This window comes from Gavialis gangeticus, unplaced genomic scaffold, assembly GCF_001723915.1.
Source record: "Gavialis gangeticus isolate Ggan-Ray unplaced genomic scaffold, GavGan_comp1, whole genome shotgun sequence".
Lineage (NCBI taxonomy): Eukaryota > Metazoa > Chordata > Crocodylia > Gavialidae > Gavialis > Gavialis gangeticus.
The window spans coordinates 27,570,084-27,586,501 of record NW_017729032.1 but is presented as its reverse complement, the minus strand read 5'-3'; positions in this window follow the sequence as shown (position 1 = coordinate 27,586,501).

Here is a 16,418-nt window from a genome sequence, read left to right as displayed (position 1 = left end):
ACACAGCCTCTAAATACGGAAGTTTTTAAAAATTCAAATGTACTTGTTGTCTCAGGTAGAAAAATTCCTCAGGCTGGAGTAGCATCTAGAAGCACTTGCATTGTGACCGTCCTTTATATCCTGCTTTGCCTTGGCAGCTAGAGAGAGACTAGCCCCTAAAGAAGCGAAGAAAAAACTGACCGGATCAAATTTAACTTCTTTTCCTGCAATAACTTCTACCCCACAACATGCCAGGGTCCTTTTTACATGAATCTTCTTGAGACAGGGGACTACTTTAGTTCCTCTCTTTCTAGTGCATTGTATATAGGTTTTCATAAAAAGAAAAAGATGGACTTTTCTCATTTTCCTCTTGCCCTTTCCCACCTAGAATTAACAATGAAAAACATTTAAAAATACAGTTCTGAATGTATCAAATCATCATTCTAGACGATTAATTTTCTTGTAACTTCTTGACCTAAAGTAAAACAGCATCATACAAGATATGATCATATCAAGTATCATATTAAACACATATTTTAAGATTAGAAATTGAAATTTGTTGTGTAATTGTGCAATATGTTCCTTTTGATTGTAAGAATTAGTCAAAATTAGTCTTTGTGCAAGTGTTCCTTCTGTGCTCTATAGTTTTTTCATTCCTTCTCTAATAGTTATAGGGAGCAATTACAATATTCTCCCTTTTCCTAGACCTAAGGTAGAGCAATTAAAGTTTTCTATTCTCCTCCCCCTTTTCCATCCAGCTATTGCAGAGAAGAACCCAACTGGAGGAGGAAAGAATAGATGTCATGAGAAGCTGGCTCTTTCTGCTGTCTTTCCTCTTGTAAGAATAGTTTAGACTCAAAGAAAAGTAGGGCTGGAAGAGGCCTCACAAGGTCTTCTACTCCAGCCCCCAGCTTAAGGCAGGATCATCCCTTACTAAATCACGCCAGTCAAGTTTCTGTCTAACTTGTTCTTGAAAATTTTCAGGAATGGAGATTCCACAGCCTCTCTAGCTAGCCTACAGCCACAGAAAATAGTTTATCTCCATACTCCATTTACCAACCCTTCAGGTATTTAAAGCCTGTTTTCAAATTCCACCCCACATTGGGCACATCTATAGGTGAAATTAATGTGAATGAGTGAACTGTGGTGCATATCACACTGGAGTATGTTGCTATCAAGTGCCACATCTTCACGTGCCCCTGGGACTGCAGCACATTGAGCCAGACTGGAGCAGCCCCCAGCTGGCAGGGAACTCCAGGGGTCAGCCTGTCAGCCTGGGGCTGCTCTGATCAGGCTCAACATGCTGTGGAGGGGCTGGCTGGGGCATGAGGTGCTCTGGTACGGGGCTAGCAGGCAGGCAGCTCCACACCAGAGTACTCTCATGCCCCGGCCAGCCCTGCCAGAGTCTACATGTGCATTGCAGCACACTAAAAAATGCCACTGCAGGATAGTACTTGTATTGAAATGTACGAACCTGCAGCGGAGTTCACTAGTTTCCTGTGTCCTAATAGGGCTGCATGTGTAGGCACTGAGACTTTATTGCAAAGTTTATTAGGCAGCTCTGCAGTAAATCAGACTTTACTGCGGAGCTACCTAATTAGCTGAGCAGTAAATGTCTCGTGTAGATGTGCCCGGTGTTATCATCTCTACACTAAATAATCCTAATTAATTTATATTTTCCTTACCCATTTTCTTTCCACTTCCACCATCTAAAAGTCTTCAGGTTCCTGTGGGCCAGAAAGAGAAAACTGTTTGCCTCCTGCAGTAGCTCTGGTTGGCTGCTTTAGCATGATAAGAGAAAGCAGTGAGGCTAGTCAGTCACAGGGCCAGAACTTCTCATGATGAAATTAGCTCTGGCCGTAGTCCAAATCACATTATAGTGCAGAAATCATAGGAGCAGACAATATACTTTAGTGGTACTGCACAGATAATAGTGCACAGATAACAGTAAGTCTGCTTCCCGACACCATACTGCCAATAGGCTTTGACTGTGCCTTGAAGGGAACAATTCTAATTACTTCATTGAATGAAGAAAATCTCCTTAGCTACTACAAAAGTAGCTTTAAAGAGTGTTTTTTGAACTGCATAGGCCCCAAAAAGTTGTATGTATTCAGGGCAGAAATTTTAAGCCTTCTAAAATGGGAGTGGCCATCTGCTGCACAAGTGCCATAAATGACATAGACAGGCCCTACGTGTTGTACGTGGCATATCAAGGAGAGGACATGCAGCACAGCAGCACATAGGGCAGGGAGCAGACAGCAGAGGAGAAGATCAGGTAGAGAAAGGGATTAGAGTGGCACCTAAGGAGGGTGCACGGTAAATTTGTGACATGCCTGCCAAAAAGTTTTCCCCTCACTGTTCTGAAGCATTTTGTGATGTATCTAGTTCACTTAATTTATAAAGAAAATCCATTAATCACATGAACTGATTGTAGAACTTTGTAAACCCTACCAGGTGAGAACGTTGAGGACCTCTGGCTACATAAGTAGAGCTCTATCCAATTTAAATAAGCGAAAATTTGGACATAACGTCTGCCAATTTAGGGAGATGCTATCATGCCACAAGTCTGTTTTAAAATAATTATGGTTTATAAAACAGTTTCTACAGTGGATGAATAAACCATTTCTAACAATTTGTTTATGTTTAGGCAAAGATATACTAGAATAAGTTTAAATGTCTTCCCTGTTAAAAACTGCAGTGCAGGAGAGGCCTGGAGAGGCACCCCAACAGAGCAGACCCCATCGAGCTGCACCTTGACCACTGCCACCTGAGGGAGAGTGAGTCATTGGGCCCTTGGGTCCCACAGGGGAAGATGTTTGGGGTGGGCACACCTAGAGAAGGGGCTGGGTGAGCAGCCCCCCAACCTAGTCAAGGCCCTAAAGGGAGGGGCCCCTGGTGCATCCTGGACACCCCGCACCCCATTAGAAGGAGGACTATCTCTTGCCATGGGTCAGGGACTATATGAAGGGATAGATGTTATTAAGGTTGTTCATGTTTGACCCTTATATTTTGTAATTGAAATGTTGTATTGTGATGTTGTAAATAGTGTTATTTAGGGTTTGACCTTGGTTATTGGTTAGTGCTCATTGTGTAAATATGTCTATGATATTTAGTTTTATGTTTATGTATATTATAACTTAATAAATTGTATATTGTTAAGAACTTTGTGCTTGGGCTAACTCTATAGAGGAAAAAGGGATCTGCCTGAAATTCTGCCATCCCTCTCACAACACCTCCTCCTGCCTACCCATCCCATTCATTTGAAAATAGGGCACACCCTTGAGTGTACCCAGGTTACAAATATATAAGTTGAAGGAACTCCCCTTCTCTCTCTTTTTTGTTTCCAATAGCCTTTAGCTGTTCACTTGTGTAAGGCAGATTTTTCAAAATGTTCAAAATGTAACGAATCTATGTTGACCCTGTCAACTGGCTACTGTTTTTCATTCTGAAAAATGAAGAGGGCAGCACAAATGAAGAGAGACAACATACACCTGATTTGCATCCCAAGCCACTTCATTGACTTCAGAACAGATAGAGCAAAATTTGTTCCTGACAATTATAAAAACATAAGAACTTTCATTTACCGGGTCAAACCATAGGTCCATCTTTCCCAGTATCCTCTGTCTTACAATGACAAAGAGTGGATGCTGAAAGAGAGAATGAACAGTTTGACCAGGGTTTTTCTCCTGTCCTTCTCCAACGTCCAGCTTCCAGCATTACCCAGTGGGAATGCCTACAGGCGTGCTTTACTGCACAGTGGACTAATTTACTGTGTAATAAAGCAGCAGCATCTACACGGGCACAGCAATTAGACTGATTTACAGAGTCATTGGATGCTCCCATCCGACACAGGTGATATCCGATTGCGGAGTAAATTACTGTGCTTAAGCACATATGTAGACCATGATGTCAGGACTAGTTTACTTCGGCCCAAATTGCCCTGGAGTTTATTCAGTCACATTAATTGCACTGCATGAAAAAGAACTTCCTTTTGTTCTTTTCACTACTTAGTATTTTGTAAACCCTTATCATGCCCTTCCTCAAGCATCTCTTTTCTAAACTGAATAAACCTCACCTCTTTAGTTTCCTTATAAGGAATCTCCTCTATATAACTAACCATCCTTGTTCCCTTCTCTGTACCTTCTCCAGTTCTTTTATATCCTTTCTGAGGTGTGGGGACCAAAACTGGGCACAGTATTCAAGGTGTGGATATACAATGGATTTATAAAGGGGCATAATGATACTTTCTGTCTTGTTTACAATTTACTTCTAACTAATTCCTAACATTTTGTTTGCCTTTTGATGGCTACTGAGAACTGTTTTTAGTGAACCGTCCACAGTGGCTCCCAGATCATTTTCCTGTGTAATAACATCTAATGTAGGTATAGTTTGGGTTATTTTTACCCATGTGCATCACCTTATACTTAGTTATATTGTATTCCATCTGTCATTCAGTGGCCCATTTGCTTAATAGTGCAAGATTCTTCTGTAGTTCCTCATAGTCTTCCTTGGTTTCTATCTGTTTGAATAATTTTGTGGCACGTGCAAATTTGGTCACCCCACTACTCACCCCCTTTTCCAGATCATTTATGAATATATTAAACATTACCAGTCCCAATACAGATTCCTGGGGGACTTCACTATTTATTTTGTTCCATTCTGAAAACTCACCATTTATGCTCAAACTTTGATTTCTATCTTTAAGCCAATTTCTAATCCACAGATAGACCTGCCTTGTAATCCCATGACTACCTAACTTCTTTAAGCACCTTTGGTGGGGGACCTTGTCAAAGGGTTTTTGGAAGTCCAGATGTACTATGTCAAGTGGATTGCCCTGATCCACCTGCTTATTGTCACCCTCAATGAACTCTAGTAGGTTGGTGAAGCATAATTTCCCTCTGAGAAAGCCATGCTGATTCCTTCCTAGCATGTCATGTTCATCCATGTGCTGAACAATTCTTTTATTATTGTTGTTGTTGTTCTGACCACTTTTCCAAAACAGAAGTTAAGCTTACTGGCCTGTTGTTCCCTGGATCCTCTCTAGAGCCCTTTTTAAGTATTGGAGTCACATTGACAATCCCCCAGTCCTCTGGTCCCAAAGCTATTTTAGTGATAGATTTCATACTATAGTTGGGAGTTCAGCAATTTCTGATCAGGTCCTAGTACCTTGCTACTGTTTAGCTGATTATTTTCCTCTAAAACCTCATCTTGGGAAACATCAGTTTGGGTCAGCTCCACTGACTTGTCCCTAGAGAGAAGTGGAGCTGATGAGGAAATCTCCCTAAATTTTTTCACAGTAAAGAAAGATTAAAAAAATGCATTTAGTTTCTAAACAATGGCCATGCCATCCTTCAGCACTCCTTTTACTCCCTGATCATCCATAGGACTGAATGACTCCCCAGCTTCTAAAAGAATTTATTATTGTTGCCTTTTTATGTTTCAAACAAGTTTCTCCTCAGATTCTTTCTTAGCTTGTCTTATTACAGTTTTATTTGATTTGCCAGAGTTTTTGCTCTTTTTTATCACCATCATTAGGATTTACCTTCCATCTTTTGAAAGAAGCCTTTTTTTCTATTTATTCCCTCTGCAGCTCTATCATTACAGCATGCTGGCTTTCTTTTGGTCTGCTTTCCATTTTTTATTTTGATTTGCGGTATACACTTACTCTGTATCTCCAGGATGTCTTAAGCAGTTCCCATGTTACTTGCAAGTTCTTCACATGTTTGGGGCTCCATTTACCTTTTCTCAAACTTCCACACTTTGGTATAGAGTCCTTTTTTAAAGTTAAGGCTACTGTGGTAGAATTTCCTCTTATCTCGCCTCCTAAGGATGTTGAAGCAAACTGCACTGTGGTCACTATTGCAGAGCGGCTCAGTAGCACTTACCCTTTGCACCAAATCCTGTCCACTAATTAGGACTAGTTCAAAAATGGCCTTTCCTGTTGAAGGTTCCTGGACTAATTGCTCCAGAAAGCAGTCTTTTATAATGTCAAGAAATTTGGTCTCTCCATCCTGGCCTGAGGTTAGATTGACCCAGTCTATTTGTGGATAATTTAAGTCACCCATTATTACTGTGTTTTCTGCTTTCACAACCTCTCTCAACTCCCTCAGCATTTCTAACTCACTTCTGCCATCCTGGTCTAGGGGTCAATAGTACAAACCCAGACATACTTTCTTCCTATTGAAACACAGAATTTCTATCCACAGAGATGCTCTGGCACTTATCAGTTTAAAAGTTTACACTATTTGATTTGATGCAGTCTTTGATGTAGAGTGCCACTCCCCAAGCAGTATAAAGCAACTATTGCCACTTGATAGTACCTGCCTTCTGATTTAACAGAATCCAGAAATATGTGGGCATGTCCAATTACAATGTGCAATTACATGTCCAATTACATGTATTACACTGGACATTGGACAATTGTAATTGGACAATTACAATGTCCAATTACATGTCCAATTACAATGTCCAATTACAATGTGGGCAATGTCCAATATGTGGGCATGTCCCCATGAGTATGCGTGTGTGGTTTGCAGCACCACAAACCGCATGCACTACATGTGCACACATTCACTGTGCTGCTAAGTAGCAGAGCAGTGGGGGGTTTTTGACACTGGGAGATCCTGGTGTTGAAAAAAACTACCACAAAAAAAGTGGTGCAGTGCACATAGCAGTAGTATATATTGCGAGAAACTGGAGCCTGGATAGCCAGTCAGGTTTTGGCTGCCGGCCAGCTTCTGAGCAGCTGGATTGCCACTGCTGCTGCCCTGAGAGGCCCCTAGGACCCCAGGTAAAGCTTCTCAGGTCAGCCCAAGTGCTAGCCCCAGCTTCCCCTACCCCACTCAAGTGAATTTGTCACACCCCAGGGTGTGCGTGCAGAGGCGTGCCCCAGAACAAGTAACAACAGCACAATCCTAGTTGCTGCTATTTGTCCCTGGGAAAATACACATCCCCACTCATGGAGACCTGCTCTGCATGGATAAACAACCATGATTAAAAATGTTTGTAAGAATGGTTTAAATTCAGTCATAGCTAAGTAGAGCTGTAGAAAATTTTTAAAGAACTATATTGGAACATCTGAGCTCTAGCCTAAATACAGACTCCAAAATAATTTTGGTTAGCTGGCCTGTGAATCTGTATTGTGAACTGGTTCGACTTAAGAAGCATGTTATTTTTTAAGCTCATTATTTAGCTTGTGCGGAGTGAACTACAAATCAGTCAAGGAAAAAGAAGATTACAATGGCCAGCTGAGACCTAGGCCCCAGAACCTGTGGCTCCTAAATGAACTCCAACTATATTGGGGTAACATATGAGATAGCAGCCTATGGTAGCAAATTATTCCACATACCTCTACCCGTTCCCTACAGTTTTCCCCACTTCCCATAAATAAAAATCCAGCCTCTAGCCACGAAAAATTGGAAAAACAGGTTTTATTTTCATTCTTTGAGAGAACTGGGAGTTACTATTGAATTAACCCGGAGCTAACTGAAAGCACAAAACATACAAAACCAAAGTAAACAGGATGGCATTCAGGGTGTTTGGGGGACTAGGGAGAGCTGAGTCTCCTGAGCCTTTACTGAGGTTCAGGTCTTTGCTTCTGGTTAAAAAAATAATAGGTTTAGGTAATCAGATGTGTACAGCTAAAAACAACACCAAACACAATTTAAAGTCCCATATAAGAAGAAGCCAAACCTGAAATTCATCGACTTCAGACGCACTGCACTAGATGATGCTTATAAAATCTGCCCTTCCCTGAATAATCTATAGATGCTGACACTCAGCTTATCTTTTAGGAGCTTTGACCCCAAAACTTCTGTCCAATGCATCTGACTTTAAAGTAATATATGGGTCAGCTGGAGGTCCTTTGAAAGATCAGGGTTTAAAACTAAGCTGGGTAAACCTCCTTAAATCAAATTTGCCACCTGAGGAAAATCCTGCGACCTGAGTTATAATAACGTAAACTAGGACAGCCCAGAGATCAATAATTCCTTGCAAATTTGCCTAGACTTAATGATAACCATGATACCAACCACTGGAAGCCTTCAACTACCTGAAGGGAAGTTCAAAAGAGGATAGAGTTAGACTTTTCTCAGTTGTGACAGATGACAGAACAAGGAGCAATGGTCTCAAGTTGCAGCAAGGGAAGTTTATGTTACAAATTAGGAAGAATTTTCTCACAAGGAGGGTAGTAAAATACTGCATCAGGTTACCCAGAGAAGTTGTTGAATCTCCATCCTTGGAGCCTTTTAAGACTTGGTTAGACAAACCCCCGGCTGGGATGATGTAGTTGTGGATGGTTCTGCTATGAGCAGGGGGTTGGTCTAGATGACCTCCTGAGGTCCTTTCCAACCTTAATTTTCTGTGATTCGGTAAAGCCCAACTCTTGAGTACCACTTCCTTCTGGACTTAAATATTGCAGCAGCAACATCTGCTGCAGCAATTTATCCAGTCCCCACCTGTGAATTGTTGAGGTTGGTAATCATTCCTCAGGGTGTAACCCGGGCAGTACTCCAACAGGTACCCCCTCTCCAATTGAAGGGATCAGTGCTGTGGGAGGTGTAGGGACTTTATAGAGCAGAGACAGACCACCAATGGGGACTTAACCATACACCTTTTAATGAGAGAACAGTACTGGGAACATAACCAATATAAACCAGGGGGTGTAGGCGACACTACAATGCCCCGAGGGGGCAGGATTCAACAAACGTTAGACACTTACAGTCATAGACATATTCATCCAGTTGACAAAAGACTAGGTTAACCAAAATATAAAACACAAACAGCAGAACAAACAATACTGGTTGGTGAAATATAAAAGGCACAAAATACAAAATGACAAGGAATATAGGGCCTAGGTACCTGGAGGGAGAGAAAGGGGGGAAAACATAATGACCCCTTTCCACTGCATCAAGAATTTGCCCCTGTTACTTCATTCACCCCAACTGGGACTTGAATTGAGATCTCCCATGTGGCAGGCAGAAACTCTACCACACAGATACCAGTGCTGTTACTGTACTAAGCTGCTAGGGGTCTTGGCCTTCCCGGAGCCCCGGCCTCACATCAAGCTGCCTGGCCTCTTATTGGAGGAGCTGGAAGCAGAGCTGGGAACCTCTCAGGTCACTGCTCAGATCCTTCCTGGAGCGGGGGGACACTCTCCTGCTGGCTGCAGCCTCTCGTAGGCAATCCTGGAGCCCAGTGGCGAGCCTCTCCTGCTGGCCGCACACGGCGCTGCTGAGGGTCCAACTGCTGCCTGCAGGTCTCACACCTTCAGGCTCTTCTGGGGCAACTGCTTCTGCCCAGCTCTCGCCAGCTCTTTGAAACTCCTTCCTTGTGGTCCCTCATTGGTCTCCCCTGAGTCAGCTGCGCTGCCCCTTTTATCCCCCTCCAGGTGACCTAAGGGGCCAATCAGGGGATATGGAGGGTGAGTTTCTGGGGCCTGATTGGTGAGGAAAGGGAATCCCAAGTCCTCCAATCATCTTTTACCCCTTCAAAACCCATGGGCTAAGTCACTGCCAGCTAGCCCATCACAAGAGAAAACAGGAAGCTGTTGCAAAGAGCTCAAGGAGAGAAATCATCTCAGGTTGGAAGTTACAGACTGAAGACATACTGAAGCTGGAACACTCTTGATTTAGAAGATTTCTGGCTTGGTGTTCTCAACTCTGGACTGGAATGTGTTGCTCTTCATGGTGTGCTTGTGCTTGAATGAGGATAGTGCCTAATTGGGCTGATGTTTGTGAGAAGGAGATATAGGAGGGGAGTTCGGTTTAGACTCTGAGTTTTACGGTATGGGTGGCTGCAGGTTTCATTTTGAGTTATGGTGCATTCTGTTTTTAATCAGAGATAAAAGGCACCCACAGCCTAGGCTGAGCTCTTTTTATGGCTAGAATAAATCAAAATAAATAAAATACTGAACTAACCAGATACCAGTTAGAGGTACAAGAAGACTCAGGATACAGAGATTCAGCATTCAGAATTTTTTTCAAGTTGACAATGCTGCTGAAAACATTTGGCAGGCTCACTGAAAGACATGTTTTACTGTATTTTAGTTTATAAACAAAGCCAAAAAAAGGGAGTAGGGTACTGGAGAAAAGCAATTTGGCTGTACAGTTCATGGGACTTGGTTTTCTTGGGTGAGCAAAGGGATTACCTGTTTTTAAATGTATACGATGACATTTTTTTCCTCAAATCCAACTTCCCAGAGCAATACTTCTATAGGCAGGTCATTCCATGTTTCTGTGGTATGTAACAGGATGCAGGAATAGGATGGGATGGAAAGATGATCTCCACTTCCCTGAATCTTGACAGGCAACCCACTAACATGGGAATCAAGCTGATCCAGAGGTTAGCTTCCACTATTGTAGACTACAGCAGGTATACAAAACAGTTAGACTATCAACTGCAGTATGTCCTTTCATACTGATTGTTTTATCTGTCCATACCATAAGAGAAAATTATCTGAATCTTATATCTATACAAGCCATCAAGAAGTTGCATGGGAGAGAGGAGAAAGCATTCATGAACCTGACCACACTGGTATGCTCAGCCATTCCTGAAGATTCAAGGGACTGGGAGACTTCACAGTTGGAGGAGTGCCTGACATAAATGAAACTTCCTGGATTTTCCCAGTATGTCTGTAATCCTTCCACACATTACTACGTAAGGTATATATCATTTAGTATCATAAGAGATCAAAATGAGATAGTGAATAAGCAGTAACATTATAACTGGCTTGAAGTATACATAATATTGCTAATGGTAACCATAAGATGAAATAGTAAGAATTGCAGTTCTAGAACACATATGTATTGTCATTTAGTCTGGAAATAAGGGGAATATTTCTATCACAGGACTGAATTTCATGAGAAAAATAACACTAGACACAGGATGGACTGATCCTCCTTCTACCATAGTCAATATTATCAAGTTCCATCTTAAATAGCCTTTCAGCAGGGATAATAGGGGGCAACTAACCTAACTAGTTTTAAGATGGAACTTGATAATATTGACTATAGTAGAGGGAGGGTGAGGAAGGACGTGGAGAACCTGGAGAGGGTCCAGAGGAGGCCACTCATATGGTTGAGGGCCTCCGTGGCCAGCCCTATGAAGAGAGGCTGAGGGACCTGAATCTCTTCAGTCTCTGCAAGAGGAGACTGAGGGGGAATCTTGTGGCTGCCTACAACCTTATCAGGGGCCAGCAGCAGGGACTCGGGGAAAGTCTGTTCACCAGGGCCCCCCTTGGAGTCACCAGGAACAATGGCCACAAGCTGAGGGAGGTTAGGTTTAGGTTAGATATTAGGAAGAACTACTTCACTGTAAGGGTGGCCAGAGCCTGGAATAGGTTTCCCAGAGACGTGGTGCTCTCACCTTCCTTGGAAATCTTCAAGAAGAGACTGAATAGGCACCTGGCTGGGGTCCTATGACCCCTGCCACCCCCAGTGCTCCTTCCTGCCCATGGCATGGGGTAGGACTAGATGATCTGTCTAGGTCCCTTCCAACTCATTGATTCTCTGATTCTATGATCCTGTGTCCTGTGTGATTTTTCTCATGAAATAAGAAATATATAGAAGATATATTACCTTAGTCTGCACAGCCATAACACCTAAAACTATTGCCTTTGTGCAGGGCAGTTATTTGGACTGAAGGGGCACTTAATGAGTTTTGGGAAGCTGTTATGGGCCACACATACATGTGCACAAATGCATATGCATTCACACATACACACACATGTGTGCAGACACACACAAAGACACACATATTCAGACATGCATGCACATACATATATGCATGTGCACACACCATGCAGACATACGCATGCAAAGACACATATACACACACACGTGCAGATGCACATCCATGTACAGAGACACATGCATGCATGCACAAGCTCCCCACAGATCTCCCTGAAAGGTTATCAGTCACCCACCCCTGCCCTGAGTCCCCAGAACACAGCTGAGTCGGGCAGGAGCTGTGCCAGTTGCTCCAGCTGCACCCACATGGCCCAAAGCAGCACACAGGAACACAGCATGGCACCAGCCTGGCTCAGCCATGTGCCAGGGACTTGGAGCAGGGAGGTGGCTGAAGGGAGAAGGGAGTTGGGATCCATGGGTTATCCAAGCCCAGCTAGGGCAGTGCCATTCTGTGTACCAATGCACTGCTTCAGGCCACACAATGTGGGTGTATCTGGAGTGGCTGGTGTGGCTCCTGCCTGACCTAGCCATGTGCCAAGGACTTGGGGTCAGGCATTTGCCATGCTAGGTTCAAGCAGGAGCCATGCCGGGGTTGGACATGAGCCATGCCAGCTACTCCAGCTGCACGCACATGGAGTGGCCCCAAGCAGTGCACAAAAACACAGCATAGCACCACATTAACAGCACCCATGCCCCTACCAGGCCCCAGCTGGACCCAGCAGGGCCCATGGCTCCTGGTCCTCTTCCCCCTGTATCCCCTTTCCCGCCGGTGAGGAAAACCATACCTGAGCTTCAGCTCTTACCAGGAGCCAGGCTGCCTGGTCCACAAATGGCTGCAGGGTTGGAACTATGCACAGACAGCCTTGCCGGGCAGAAGCCTGGCCAGGAGCTCAGTACCCCTTGCCTTGGAGCATACACTGTGGCTGCCTGGCCACTGGAGCCAGAGCTGCTGCTGCTGCTGCTGCTGCTGCAGTGGGCTACAGCCTGGGGGAAGGAAAAGGGCAAGAAGCACTGAAAGCCAGGACAGGCACAGGCCAGACTCAATTCTCCTTAGAGGAGCAGTCATGGGCCAGATAGAATCATTTAGTGGGCCAGATCCAGCCTGGAGGCCATATTTTGCCCACCTGTGCCTTAGTGGCTGGGTGCCATTGAATAATTGTTTCCCTTTATAAATATAAAAGTAAATAGAGAAATTTATTGAGGTAGACTGAAATGTTAAGGATCCAGGGTTGCATTTAATTTCAATGGAGCTGCACCAATTTTAGAAATGTCATTAATGAACTATTCTCATTCAGCTACAGCTTTCAATGAATTTAATATCTCCGTCCACTCAACACAGTTGTCCAATTACTCAACAACTCAGTATCACAATGTCACCAGGCACCATCCCTGGTGTACTGAGGCAGCTTACTAGTGGTAACTGCAGAAAAGCTGAGTCTTTAAAAGCAAAATCACAGTAAAGATAGATACATTTATGGATTTTATTTGAGTGATATTAATTTTTCTTAAAGAACAAAAAAAGCACTCCAATGACATATTGTTGGAAAATAACACAGCAAAACAAAATTTGGAACTATGATTTCATTCCTTAAGCATTAATGTCAGTCTATTTTTAGGTAAGTGAATTGAAAAGTACATATTATAGACTGTAATTGAAAACAACATCACAAAAAAATTGTGGAGTAGCTCTTGAAAATGACAGCATGACCTCTATAACTCAGTAAAACCCTCAAAATAGAACCTTTTCTCTATCAGTAATAGAGAAAAATCTACTCATTTCCACTCTTCTAAAGTGATAAGATGGAATAGAAAACCGTTTTGTATATTATGGTTACAAAGAAGACTTTATAATAGCTCATCTTCAGTAATAATAGAAAAGGACGAAAAAACTTTCTAATATCTTGCTATCTGGAAGTAAATTTTCAGCTCAGTAGGTTTTAACTTTATCCAATCCCATACAGGGAATGTGTTATTCCAGGATACCACACTCCCTCACATAGGCTGCTAAGTACAAAATAAAGTACAGTAACTGCTGTAAAGTGATGGATTATACATGCTCTAAAGTTCCTTATTCTGAATACTAAATGGTCCCATGGAAATAATAAGAGGAATTTATTCACTTGTGTTTTAATTGAAATAGTTTTTAGTTGAATTAGTATATCTAACATATTAAAGAAGACAAAATTATCAAAGCAAGAGGCAGTTAAAAACCAAAGATGGGGGAACTCCTTACTGAGTCTGGATTCTCAAAATGTCCCTTATATCTAGGAAAAGTCCAGTTGTCTGAATACTGCTTACTAGGAACTTCTTTCCTGATTTACACAGTACACTTTACATAGCATCCTTTCCTAGCTTCTGATGAAATAGGTTGTTGCCTACAGAAGCTCCTGCCTCTCCAGATCAGTCTCTAAGATGCCAGTCTTCTCTATCTTCTGCATAGTGCACTCTTAAGTAAACTAAAGCTGCATCTCCTAGAGAGATCTATGAAAGCATTTTCAGATCTTTCCTAGCATTTGGAGAGGCTTCCTCCAGTCAGTCATGCTCCTGTCATTGCCTCAGTGCACTGTGGTGTCACCCAAGATGGCACTTTCCTCCGCCTCTTCAGCCAGAATCATTGAAGGAAAGGTGCCTTAAGAAGCATCATTTTGGGAAGGAACAGAGTTCTCTTCTTGGTTAAGAAACAAAAGATCTCCCCCTCATTGAGATCTTTTTTGTTGTCTCTGAACATTATCCCAAAGCTTCAAGCCTGAGCCTTGGCAAAAGTACCTCTATGTGTATGGACTGATTAAACAATTATACCAAGTTAAAGAGGTGAGGAGTTTGCTGATGTCACAAGCCAACCAGTGTCACTGTCCGTGGTGTAGAGAGGAGTCTATCATTTGAGTGGTTATGAAAGAAGCACAGCACTTACTGAGTGAAATGACTGCCAATGCCAATTTTGTCTTATGGTATGGACATATAAAACAATTAGTATGAAAGGACATACTGCATGTTCAGTTGAGAGTGTAGCTGTTTCATATACCTGCTTTAGTACACAATTCTGGAAGCTGACCCCTGATTCAGCTTGATTCCCAGTATGTTAGTGGGTTGCCTGCCCACTAATGCAGTATAACTGTTTCATCTCTCTGTACTCTAAGCCTCACTACACTGGCAATCGCTTTGCTCAGTGAGTACTATGCTATATCCACAAACACTTAGCTAGCAGACTTCCCTCTGGTAACACATGCACTCAGCACCATACCTAGACTCCTGGAAGCCCTGAACTTTTAGTGAATTTTTAGTATCAGGTCCCCCTTCACCAGAAATAATGATAATAATAATTGGACAATGGAAAAAAATACTATTTTCAGGCTCCCTTTCTATCCAGGCCCTGGGCACCTGCCTGGCTCACCCATGTCTGTGTCTGGGTCTGCATGCAGTGGCACCATATGGCTCACAACTGACATCTGAGACAAGAAAACCTGCATGATTATGCTGATAACTATGGTAGTGATGGCATGGATTAGATCAGAGGTAGGCAACGTTTTTTGGCCAGAGTGCCAAAAAACCCCACAGTCCCTACCTTGGAAGGTGCCAGAAAAACAAAACAAGGGCAGGGTGTACATGGCAGGATGCCCTGCTTGTGCCCCTTGCTTACCACCCAAAGCCCCTGCTCCCCAGCCCTGCTTGTGCCCCTGCTGCCCCTGCCCCCCAGCCCAGGCTCTGTGGCTATCAACAGCAACCCAGAACCTGGACCAGCTGCAGCCAGGAGGCTGCAAACAGCTGTTGTCTCCCCATCCTGGCCCCGGCTGTCTCCTGGCCCTGGCTGTCTCCCAGCCCTGGGCTCCAGGAAGACAGCAGGTGCTGGCACTGTGCCCATTGGGGCTGGGGTCGTGGGCAGCATGGGGCTGGGGCTGTGGGCAGTATGGGGCTGGGGCCAGGGCCACCCAGCAGCATGGGTCTGGGGCCCACATCAGCATGGGGCTGGGACTGGGGCCCACAGGCAACAGGTGGCTGGGAAGCCCAGCTGTGAGCAGCACGGGGCTGGGGCTGAAGCTGGGGCTAGGGTCCACCAGCAGCACAGGGCTGGGTCCCACAGCAGTACAGGGATGAGGCCGCACAAGGCTGGGACAGGCAGGGGTGATGGTGCTAGCTGGGGCTGGGCTCATGCAGGGCTGGGGCCCACTGGAAGCACATGACCGGGGTCATTGGCAGGGCCGGGATCAGGCCAGATCTCACGTGGGCCTTGGCCTCATCTCCACGCTGCTAATGGCCCTGGCCCAGCAGCGGCACTGTGCTGGGGCTGATGGCGGCGGTGGTGAGGGCTGGGGCTGGGCTCACCAGCAGCTGGCACCTCCGTCACGGCTGGGACATGTGCCCAGCCTGGCGTGGCCCCAGCTGGCTGTTGGGGTGGTCAGCAGCACCAGGATGGGGCCAGGGCCTGAGCAGGTCCATGGCCTCAGCCCCATCCTGGCACTGCCGGCGAGCTTGGCCCCAGCCCTCACCACTGCCACCACTGGCCCCAGCCCACTGCCGCTACCGAGCCAGGGCTGTCAGTAGTGTCAGAATGGGGCCTGGGCCTGTGTGAGGCCTGGCCCCATCTCGGCGCTGCCAACGACCCCAGCTGGCACCAGCACCAGCACCGCCACCTAGCTGGGGCTGGGCCTGTCAGCAGCACAGGCTGGGGCCGTTGGCAGAGACCGGGATGGTGCAGGGCCATGGACCTGCTCAGGCTCAGGCCCTGGCCCCATCCTGGTGCTGCTGACCGCCCCA